Raw genomic sequence first — 11,651 nt, 5'->3', positions numbered from 1 at the left:
TAGATGAGAGTAGAAAGCCATGCTTTTTGAATCAGACATCACAAAATGAGGCAGGTGCTGGGGGGATAACGCTGTGGATAAAGTGCTGACTGTGCAAAGATTAGGGCCTATGTACACATCTCTAGAATCCATGTAAATGTTAGGCATAGTACTGGGTGTCACTGATACCAGCACATAAGACACAGAGACAACTAGGAGCAAGATAACTAGCTAAATTAGCTAGAATTGGTTAGTTCCTAAGGAAAACCATCAGGACAGAGGTTTGCAAGAGGATTTGAGGGGAAGTTGGATACTTTTTTTCTACAAAGTAGTTAGGAGAGAAATGAGCCTTTATCTGAGTAATTACTGCTTGCTATGGACTATGAGTTTATGAATCACTTAAATGTTCTCCATTTGAGAATGTGGTTGGATTAAAAGAAAACTTTAGGAAATTATAACAATTAGGACGTTGAAATAATCCATGAAACCTCAACTAATCCTTATGAGAATAATATTAAAATACATTCTTTTCAAGTTTGTTACTGAAGACCTTTGATTTGAATGTAAGAATACTTTCCCTCCACACTTATATCTCCATGTAGTAGTGGCCTACTGGGAAAGATTCAGCATGTCTGACTCTGTCGGCTCCATGGTGGTTCTCTGCTACCCTGCCTTTCTTCCTCCCAGCATCTAGTTCTGTCTTCCCCACCTGTGTAAATTCTGCCCTATCAACTAGGCCAAGACAGTTTCTTTATTCATTAGCCAATGAAAGCACCACACAAACAGAAGTACCTCCTAAACCTTGTGCTAACAACCGTGTAAATATGAGAGAAGTATTTCAGAAAATATGAGCAAAACCCTAATTTCTACCAACTCAAAGATCAAAAAAGTGTCATCAGATAGGATCTGAGGCCCCAAACAGAGATAACCTCTGTGGTATCTCTGTGGGATGTAGAAAAATACAAGATCTCTTGAGTAAAATGGAAGCATGGAGACCTTGGGAGAGGATAAAAGTGGATGGGAGAGGATAAAGATTATGTCACTCATTGACTCTCACTTACTATAGTGTGGGACTTTCATACCCCTCTGTTGCCAATAGATAGGTGATACAGAAAAAAATCTAAACAGAAAAAATGTTTACATGCAAAAACTAAACAGAGAAATACTGGAGCTAGCTGATGTTAGAATCCAAATGGACGTAACAAATATTTACAGGCTATTTCACCTAAATACAAAAGAAAATACCTTCCTCTCAGCATTTCCTGGACTCTTTTCCAAGACCGGTGACATACTTGGCTATAAAGCAAGTCTCAACAGACACAAAAATATTAAAATAACACCCTGCATTCTATAAAACCACCACAGAAAAAAGCTGGATATCAACAACAACAGAAATGAGGGATATTTACAAACTCATGAAAAGTGGACAACTCTCTAGTGAGTGAAAACTGAGTCAATACAGTAGTTAAAGACTTTCTAAAATAGAATGAAAATGAGCAATACCCAAACTTAGAGTACATAACAAGTGTGGTTCTAAAGGCAAGTTTACAGCACTAAGTGTCTACATTGAAAAAAAAAAGGAGAGATATCATACTAGTAACTTTAAGCAGCACCTGTGAAACTTCTAGACCAAAACTAAGTCCCACACAAAAAAATTAGATGGAAAGAAATGATAAAACTCAGGGCTGAAATCAATAAAATAGAAACAAATAAATAAAACCAAGGTAAAGCGTCAATGAAAAAGATTGTTGTTTAAAGAAAATTAGTAAGACTGACAAAACATTTTCCAAATTAACTAAAAAGCAGATAGAATATTTAAATTAACAAATTAGAAATTCAAAGGGGAACATGACAACTGAAAACAATGAAATCCAGAAAGTCATAAGGACATACTTTAAAAACTCATACTCCACCAAACTGGAACTCTAAAAGAAATGGGTAATTTTCTCAATCAATGCATACCACCTACAAAAGTTAAGTCATGTTCACATAAACAATTTAAACAGACTTATAACTCCTAGTGAAATAGAGGTAGTCATTAAAACTCTCTTCTCCCCCCAGTAAAGCTAAGGGCCAATGGTTTTATTGCAGAATTCTATGATACTTTCAAAAAAGTTAGCACAAATACCCCTTAAATTATCCCATAAAATAGAAACAGAAGAAACACTGCCCAATTCATTTTACAAGGCCATTGTAACCCTGAAACTCAAATCACATAAAAACCCAACAAAGAGAATTACAGATCAGTTTTTCTCATGAACACAGAAGCAAAAATACTCAATAAAATACTTGCAAAAATAAGTAGTTCTCCTATCCACAAATGACAAATGGACTGTGAAAGAAATCAGGGAAACAGTACATCTTTTTTTCAGAAGATGGAAAGCTCTCTTATGATTATGGATCAATAGGATTAATATAGTAAAAATGGCTATCCCTCAAAAATCTACTGATTCAATGCAATTTCTATAAATATTTCAACATAATTCCTCACAGATCTTAATATGACAATTTTTGGCTTCACATAGAAACACAAATCACATAGGATAGCTAAAACAATCCTGAACTACTTGAGGTATCACTGTCTTTGACCTCAACTTGTACTCAGAGTTATAAAAATAAAAGTAGCATGGTATTGGCATAAAACCAGACACATTTGTCAATGAAAAACTAGAAATAAATCCACATACTTATTGACACCTGATTTTAATTAGGTGGCCAAAAACACACTTTGGAAAAAGAACAACATCTTTAACAAATGGTGCTGGAAATACGGGACAGCTGTATGTTGAACCTTCCAAATATATCTATACTAATCATCCTTCCCAAAACTCACCTTCAAATGTATCAAAGCACTCAACACAAAACCAGACACACTGAACCAGATAGGAGAGAAAGTGGGGAATAGCCTTGAACTTATTGGGATATGAGATGGCTTTCTAAACAAAGAACCATTAACACAGAAACTAAGACAAACAGTTAAGTAATGGAACCTCGTGAAACTGAGAAGGATGGCAAAGGACACTTGTCATTCAGACAAAGCAGCAAGCTACAGAATAGGAAAATATTTTCACCAACTCATCATCTGATAGAGGAATATTTTAAAAATTTATAAATAACTTAGAGAGATTAGATATAATGTAAACAATCCAATCACAAATTGGGGGTGATGAAGGATTCTCCTCTGTATGAGTATGTTTTATTACCATTGATTATTAAAGAAGCTGTTTCAGCCAGTGGCTTAATATAATAAAGTCAGGTGGGAAATCTGAAAAGAGACATAGAGAGAAAGTACGCATAGTCAAAGAGATGCCATGTAGCTGCCCAAGGAGAAAACATCAGCTGACAGCTGTAAAACATTTACGTGTGTTCAACATCCTTAGCTAACAGGAAATGAAAATTGAAACTACTTTGAGATGTCATCTAAAATCTATCAGGAAGGTTAAGATGAATAAAACAATTGACAAATCATGCCGTGGAATATCTGGAACAATGGGAACACTCATCCATTTGTGGTGAGTGTACAAATGGTAGAACCACTATGGAAATAGTGGGCAAGCATCCTCAAAAAGATGGGAATGTACCTCACGATCCCACTATTCCCCTCTTGCACATATACTCAAAGGACACTTTATTCTGCTACAGAGATAGTTACTCAGTCATGCGAATATCTGCTATATTAATTATATTCAGAAATTAGAAACAATGTAGGTGTCCCTCAACAGAAGAAAAGATAATGGAATATTACTCAGCTATTACAAAAAAATGAAATCATGAAATTCACAGATAAATGGTTTGAACTAGAAACAAATCATCCTGAGTAAAGTAATCCAGACCTAGAACGACAAGCGTGGTATTCTCTCACTTACACGTGGATAAGTTTAGTCAATGATAATCAAGCTATCACTTGTAGAAAAACAGAAACTAGATATAGATTAAGGGAATGGGTGCACAGGTAGATCTCCCCTCAGAGAAAGAGAAATAGAAAGGTACTATAGATATATGGTGGCAAGAGACTGGAATGGGAGGATCAAGGGGGAAGTGAAGAAAGGGACAAAGACAGATACATAGCTTAATAATAACAATTTTTAAAAAATAGGTTATAGAACAGAGAATTCTCTCTTCTTTGGTAAGAAAACATAGCAATATTCTTTCAAGATATGATTCTGTGAAGCCATGCAAGTTTACAGACATACAGGTAAGAACTGGGTAAACATGATGTAATAGGAGGCAAATTGTTTATTTCCGAGCCACCCAGACTCTCGAAATAACCACACAGAAACTGTATTATCTAAATCACTGCTTGGCCAATTACTAAAGTGTATTGCTTACTAGCTATTACATATAGAATTAACCCATTTTTATTATTTTATATTTTATCATGAGGCTCGTGGCCTACTGGCAAGAGAACAGAGAATTCTCAATGAAAGAATCTAAAATGGCCAAAAGACACTTAAACTAATATTCAACATTCTAAGTCATCAGGGAAATGTAAATCAAAATGACTCTGAGATACCATCTTATACCACTCAGAACAGCTAAGATCAAAAACACCAATGATACCTTACACTGGAGAGGATGTGAAGTAAGGAATACACTCCTCCATTGCTGGTGGGAATGCAAACTTGTACAACTACTCTGAAAATCAGTATGGTGGTATCTCAGAAAACTGAAAATCAATCTATCTCAGGACCCAGAAATACCCAAATGACACTCAATCATACTACAATTGTTTAACTTAATTTTATAGCAGCATTATTTTTAATAGTCAGAACCTGGAAACAACCTAGATGCCCCTCAACTGAGAAATGGATAAAGAAAATGTGGCACACTTACACAACAGAGTTACTCTCAGCAATGAAAATAACGGCATCTTGAAATTTGCATGAAAATGGATAGAACTAGAAAAAACAATCCTGAGCAAGGTGACCCACACCAAGAAAGATGAATATGATACGTACTCATTTATAAGTGGATACTAGCTGTAAAGTAAAGGATAACGAGGCTAATAGTTCATGATCCTAGAAAAGCTAAGCAAGGTGAACCCTAAGAACAACATATATAGATCCACCTGTTAAGGGGAAATAGACAATAGACAAGATTTCCTGTAAAAATTGGGAGCATGGGGGTTTGGGCAGAAGAGAGTGGTGAAGGGGAAAAGCATAGAGGGGAGGAGAACTTGAGGAACAGGGAGTTGAAGGACAGAGATGGAAAGCAAGGAAAGAGATATTTGATTGAGGGAGCCATTAGGGTATAGCAAGAATCCTGGCTCTAGAGAAATTCCCAGGAATCCACAAAGATGACCCCAGCTAATACCCTAAACAAAAAGGAGAGGGTGCCCAAACTAAGCTTGCCAGTGTCTGACTAAACATGTAACCCTTGCAGAGAATGTACATGAGCTATATGGATATATTAAAGAATTCTGTCATGGCCAGACAGGAAATGATCTGGGTTACTCAATTGTGTGTTCTAATGGTGATGACTATGTTAGTGAATGTCACAAACAGAATTGAGGAAGATAAAAAATACTTGACTAGCCCTTTGTCTCCTGAGTCCTGGGAAGACCAGCTAGCCCTGTTGCCCTGCTGAGCAGTTCTTCCCAGAGAGGTGAGTGGGTGCTAGCCTGGGCACCCTGCCTGCCTGTCTGGGAAGGGAGCACAGCCCTCCTCCCCTCAGCTTCTGCGGCAGGGTCTTCGGTGTTCCAAGGGACCCCTCCCCTCCCCCCACTGCTGCGGGCCCTTTGTCTCCTGAGTCCTGGGAAGACCAGCTAGCCCTGTTGCCCTGCTGAGCAGTTCTTCCCAGAGAGGTGAGTGGGTGCTAGCCTGGGCACCCTGCCTGCCTGTCTGGGAAGGGAGCACAGCCCTCCCCCCCTCAGCTTCTGCGGCAGGGTCTTCGGTGTTCCAAGGGACCCCTCCCCTCCCCCCACTGCTGCGGGCCCTTTGTCTCCTGAGTCCTGGGAAGACCAGCTAGCCCTGTTGCCCTGCTGAGCAGTTCTTCCCAGAGAGGTGAGTGGGTGCTCACCACTGCCCAGGAAGAGAGCACAGCCCCCCCCAGCATCTGCAGCAGGGTCTTTGGTGTGCCAAGGGACCCCTCCCCTCCCCCCACTGCTGCGGGCCCTTTGTCTCCTGAGTCCTGGGAAGACCAGCTAGCCCTGTTGCACTGCTGAGCAGTTCTTCCCAGAGAGGGCTGAGGAGCTCTATCCAGAGAGTGCTGTGAAGTCCTACCCAGAGAGTGCTGAGGAGTTCTATCCAGAAAGTGCTGAGGAGTTTCATCCAGAGTGGAAGAGATGGGCAGGCGCCAATGCAAGAATTCCTCCAACAACCTGAAAGGCAACATGACATCGCCAGAATCCAGGGAGCTCGAAACTAGAAGAATTGAACACCCTACATCAGAAGAAATAGAAGAAATTGACTCTAAGCGCTTCTTTATGAAAATAATAGAGGAACTTAAACAGGAGGTGAAAATCTGCCGTAGAGAAATGGAAGATAAGTATAACAAAAAAATTGAGGAAATGAGTAAAGAAATGGAAGAGAAATATACCAAAAAGTTTGAAGAAATGAGTAAATCCGTAAATGAAATTCTGGGAAACCAAGAAAAAACAATCAAACAGGTAATAGAAACAGTTCAAGATTTGAAAACTGAAATGGAGTCAATGAAGAAATCACAAACCGAGGGCCGGCTGGCTATGGAAAATCTGGGTAAACGAACAGAGACTTCAGAAACAAGCTTAACCAATAGAATACAAGAGATAGAAGAAAGAATCTCAGACTCTGAGGACACCATAGAGAAATTAAACACTCTGTCCAAAGAAAACAGCAAATCCAACAAATTCTCATCACAAAACATTCAGGAACTGTGGGACACAATAAAAAAACCAAATCTAAGAATAATAGGAGTAGAAGAAGGAGAAGAATTGCAATTCAAAGGTCCAGAAAATATACTCAACAAAATTATAGAAGAAAACTTTCCCATCCTAAAGAACGATATTCTTATGAAGGTTCAAGAAGCATACAAAACACCGAATAGACTGGATCAGAAAAAAACATCCCCTCGTCATATAATAATCAAAACACAAAGCATTCAGACTAAAGAAAGGATATTGAAAGCTGCAAAGGAAAAAGGTCAAGTAACTTATAAAGGTAAACCTATCAGACTTACACCAGACTTCTCTATGGAAACCATGAAAGCCAGAAGGTCCTGGATAGAGGTACTGCAGAAACTAAGAGACAATGGATGCAAACCCAGACTACTTTACCCAGCCAAGCTATTGTTCACTATCAACGGAGAAAACAAAATATTCCAGGATAAAAACAAATTTAAACAATACGTAGCTACTAATCCAGCCTTACAGAGAATACTAGAAGGAAAATCACAACCCAAGGAATCCAACATTCCCAACACTGCCTACATTAACTCAGACATCTAGCGACCCTCCACAAGCACAACTCAAAGAAGGAAAACACATACACGCTACTACCCAAAAAAATGACCGGAGTCATCGATCACTGGTCATTAATATCACTTAATATCAATGGTCTCAACTCACCTATAAAGAGGCACAGACTTAGAGATTGGATACGAAAACAGGATCCAACATTCTGCTGTCTACAAGAAACACACCTCAACCACAAAGACAGACACCTACTCAGAGTAAAGGGTTGGGAAAAGGTTTTCCAAGCAAATGGACCTAAGAAACAAGCGGGTGTGGCCATTCTAATATCTAACAAAATCGACTTCAAACTAAAATCAATGAGAAGAGATGGAGATGGACATTTCATACTCATAACAGGAACAATTCATCAGGAAGAAGTCTCAATCTTGAATATCTATGCCCCTAATATAAAGGCACCCACATATGTAAAAGAAACTCTTCTAGAACTCAAGGCAGTCATCAAACCACACACACTAATAGTAGGAGACTTCAACACTCCTCTCTCACCAATGGACAGGTCAATCAGACAGAAACCTAACAGAGAAATAAGAGATTTACTGGAGGTACTGAATCAAATGGACTTAACAGACATCTATAGAACACTCCACCCAAATAGGAAAGAGTATACGTTCTTCTCTGCAGCTCATGGAACCTTCTCGAAAATTGACCACATACTTGGTAACAAAGCAAACTTCCACAGATACAAAAAAATATTAGTGACCACCTGTGTCTTGTCAGATCACCATGGATTAAAATTATAATTCAACAACAATGGTACCCCCATGAAGCCAACAAACTCATGGAAGTTGAACAGTCAACTACTAAATCACCCCTGGGTCAAGGAAGAAATAAAGAAAGAAATTAAAGTCTTCCTTTAATATAATGAAAACAAAGACACAACATATTCAAACCTATGGGACACAATGAAAGCAGTGCTAAGAGGAAAGTTCATAGCACTAAGTGCCCACCTAAAGAAAACAGAGAAAGCACATATTGGAGACTTAACAACACACTTGAAAGCTCTAGAAAAAAAAGAAGCTGATTTACCCAGGAGGAGTAGAAGACTGGAAATAATCAAACTGAGGGCTGAAATCAACAAAATAGAAACACAGAAAACAATTCAAAGAATCAATGAAGCAAAAAGCTGGTTCTTGGAGAAAATTAACAAGATTGACAAACCCCTATCCAAACTAATCAAACGGCAGAGAGAGAACTTGCAAATTAATAGGATCAGAAATGAAAAGGGGGACATAACCACAGACACAGAGGAAATACAGAGAATCATTAGATCTTACTATGAAAGTTTATATGCCACAAAGTTGGAAAATGTAAAAGAAATGGACATTTTTTTTAGATAAGTACCATATACCAAAGTTGAACCAAGACCAGGTGAACAATCTAAATAGACCTGTTAGTCGTGAAGAACTAGAAGCTGTTATCAAAAATCTCCCTACCAAAAAAAGCCCAGGACCAGATGGTTTCAATGCAGAATTCTACCAGAACTTCCAGGAAGAGCTAATACCTATACTCCTTAATGTATTCCACAATATAGAAAAAGAAAAGTCACTGCCAAACTCCTTTTATGAAGCTACAGTCACCCTAATACCAAAACCACACAAAGACACAACCAAGAAAGAGAATTACAGGCCAATCTCACTCATGAACATCGATGCGAAAATTCTCAATAAAATACTGGCAAACCGAATCCAAGAACACATTAGAAAAATCATCCATTATGATCAAGTAGGCTTCATCCCAGAGATGCAGGGATGGTTCAACATACGCAAATCTATCAATGTAATCCATCATATAAATAAACGGAAAGAAAAAAATCATATGATCATTTCATTGGATGCTGAAAAAGCATTTGACAAAATTCAACACCCTTTTATGATAAAGGTGTTGGAGAGACTGGGGATACAAGGATCATACCTAAATATAATAAAAGCAATATACAGCAAGCTGACAGCTAACATCAAATTGAATGGAGAGAAACTCAAAGCCTTTCCACTAAAATCAGGAACACGACAAGGCTGTCCACTCTCTCCATACCTCTTCAATATAGTGCTTGAAGTTCTAGCAATAGCAATAAGACAACATAAGGGGATCAAGGGGAATCGAATTGGAAAGGATGAAGTGAAACTTTCGTTATTTGCAGACGATATGATAGTGTACATAAGCGACCCCAAAAACTCTACCAAAGAACTCCTACAGCTGATAAACACCTTTAGTAACGTGGCAGGATACAAGATCAACTCCAAAAAATCAGTGGCACTCCTATACACAAAGGATAAAGAAACGGAGAGGGAAATCAGAGAAACATCACCTTTCACGATAGCCACAAACACCATAAAATATCTTGGGGTTACTCTAACCAAGGATGTGAAAGACCTATTTGACAAGAACTTTAAGCCTTTGAAAAGAGAAATTGAGGAGGATACCAGAAAATGGAAAGACCTCCCCTGCTCTTGGATTGGGAGAATCAACATAGTAAAAATGGCAATTCTACCAAAAGCAATCTACAGATTCAATGCAATCCCCATCAAAATCCCATCAAACTTCTTCACAGACCTTGAGAGAACAATAATCAAGTTTATATGGCAAAACAAAAAACCCAGGATAGCCAAAACAATCTTATACAATAAAGGAACTTCTGGAGGCATTACTATCCCTGACTTCAAACTCTATTACAGATCTACAGTATTGAAAACAGCTTGGTATTGGCATAAGAACAGAGAAGTCGACCTATGGAATCGAATAGAAGACCCAGATACTAACCCTCAAACCTACAAACACCTAATTTTTGACAAGGGAGCTAAAGGTAAACAATGGAAGAAGGAAAGCGTCTTTAACAAATGGTGCTGGCATAACTGGATGTCAACCTGTAGAAGAATGAAAATAGATCCATATCTATCACCATGCACAAAACTCAAGTCCAAATGGATTAAAGACATCAACATCAATCTGTCCACTTTGAACCTGATAGAAGAGAAAGTGGGAAGTAGTCTACAAGATATAGGCACAGGAGGCCACTTCCTAAGTAGGACCCCAGCAGCACAGACAATAAGAGAAACAATGAATAAATGGGACCTGCTGAAACTGAGAAGCTTCTGTAAAGCAAAGGACACTGTCAGTAAGACAAAAAGGCTGCCTTCTGACTGGGAGAAGATCTTCACCAACCCCTCATCAGACAAAGGTCTGATCTCCAGAATATACAAAGAACTCAAGAAACTAGACACTAAAACTCTAATTAACCCAATTAAAAAATGGGGTACTGATCTGAACAGAGAATTCACAACAGATGAACTTCGAATGGCCAGAAGACACTTAAGGTCATGCTCAACCTCCTTAGCGATCAGGGAAATGCAAATCAAAACCACTTTGAGATACCATCTTACACCTGTCAGAATAGCTAAACTCAAAAACACCAATGATAGCCTATGCTGGAGAGGATGTGGAGTGAGGGGAACACTCATCCATTGTTGGTGGGAATGCAAACTTGTGCAGCCACTTTGGAAATCAGTGTGGCGGTTTCTCAGGAAACTGGGAGTCAACCTCCCTCAAGACCCAGCAATTCCTCTCTTGGGAATATACCCTAGAGATGCCCAAACATACTACAAAAGCGTTTGTTCAACTATGTTCATAGCAGCACTATTTGTAATAGCCAGAACCTGGAAACATCCTAGGTGTCCCTCAATAGAAGAATGGTTAAAAAAGGTGTGGAACATATACACATTAGAGTTTTACTCAGCGGTAAAAAATAATGACATCTTGAATTTTGCATGCAAATGGATGGACATAGAAAACGCTTTACTGAGTGAGGTAAGCCAGACCCAAAAAGAGGAACAAGGTATGTATTCACTCATAAGTGGATTCTAACCATAATTAATGGTCTTTGAGCCTATTATTCGTGATCCTAGAGAAGCTAAATAAGAAGACGAACCTGATGAAGATTATTTACCTATCCGCCAGGAGGTAGGAAATAATCAAGAGTCCCAGGTAACCTTGGGTGCATGGGGGGGGGTGGGAGGGTTGATGGAAGGGGAGAGGGTTAGAGAGAAGGGAGTAGGGGAGGAATGGAGAAAGCTCGGTTGACCGGGATGGGGGGAAGGGAGGAAGGATGAATGTGGGATCAGGGAAGAATATATTTCAACTAAGGGAGTCATATTAGAGTTTACAGGAAACTTGATTATATATGGGATCCCAGGTCCAAGGAGAGATCCCCAGATTGTTCTTTGGACAG

Source organism: Myodes glareolus, chromosome 7, assembly GCF_982192425.1.
Source record: "Myodes glareolus chromosome 7, mMyoGla1.1, whole genome shotgun sequence".
Taxonomy (NCBI): domain Eukaryota; kingdom Metazoa; phylum Chordata; class Mammalia; order Rodentia; family Cricetidae; genus Myodes; species Myodes glareolus.
Note: the sequence above shows the minus strand (reverse complement) of the source record.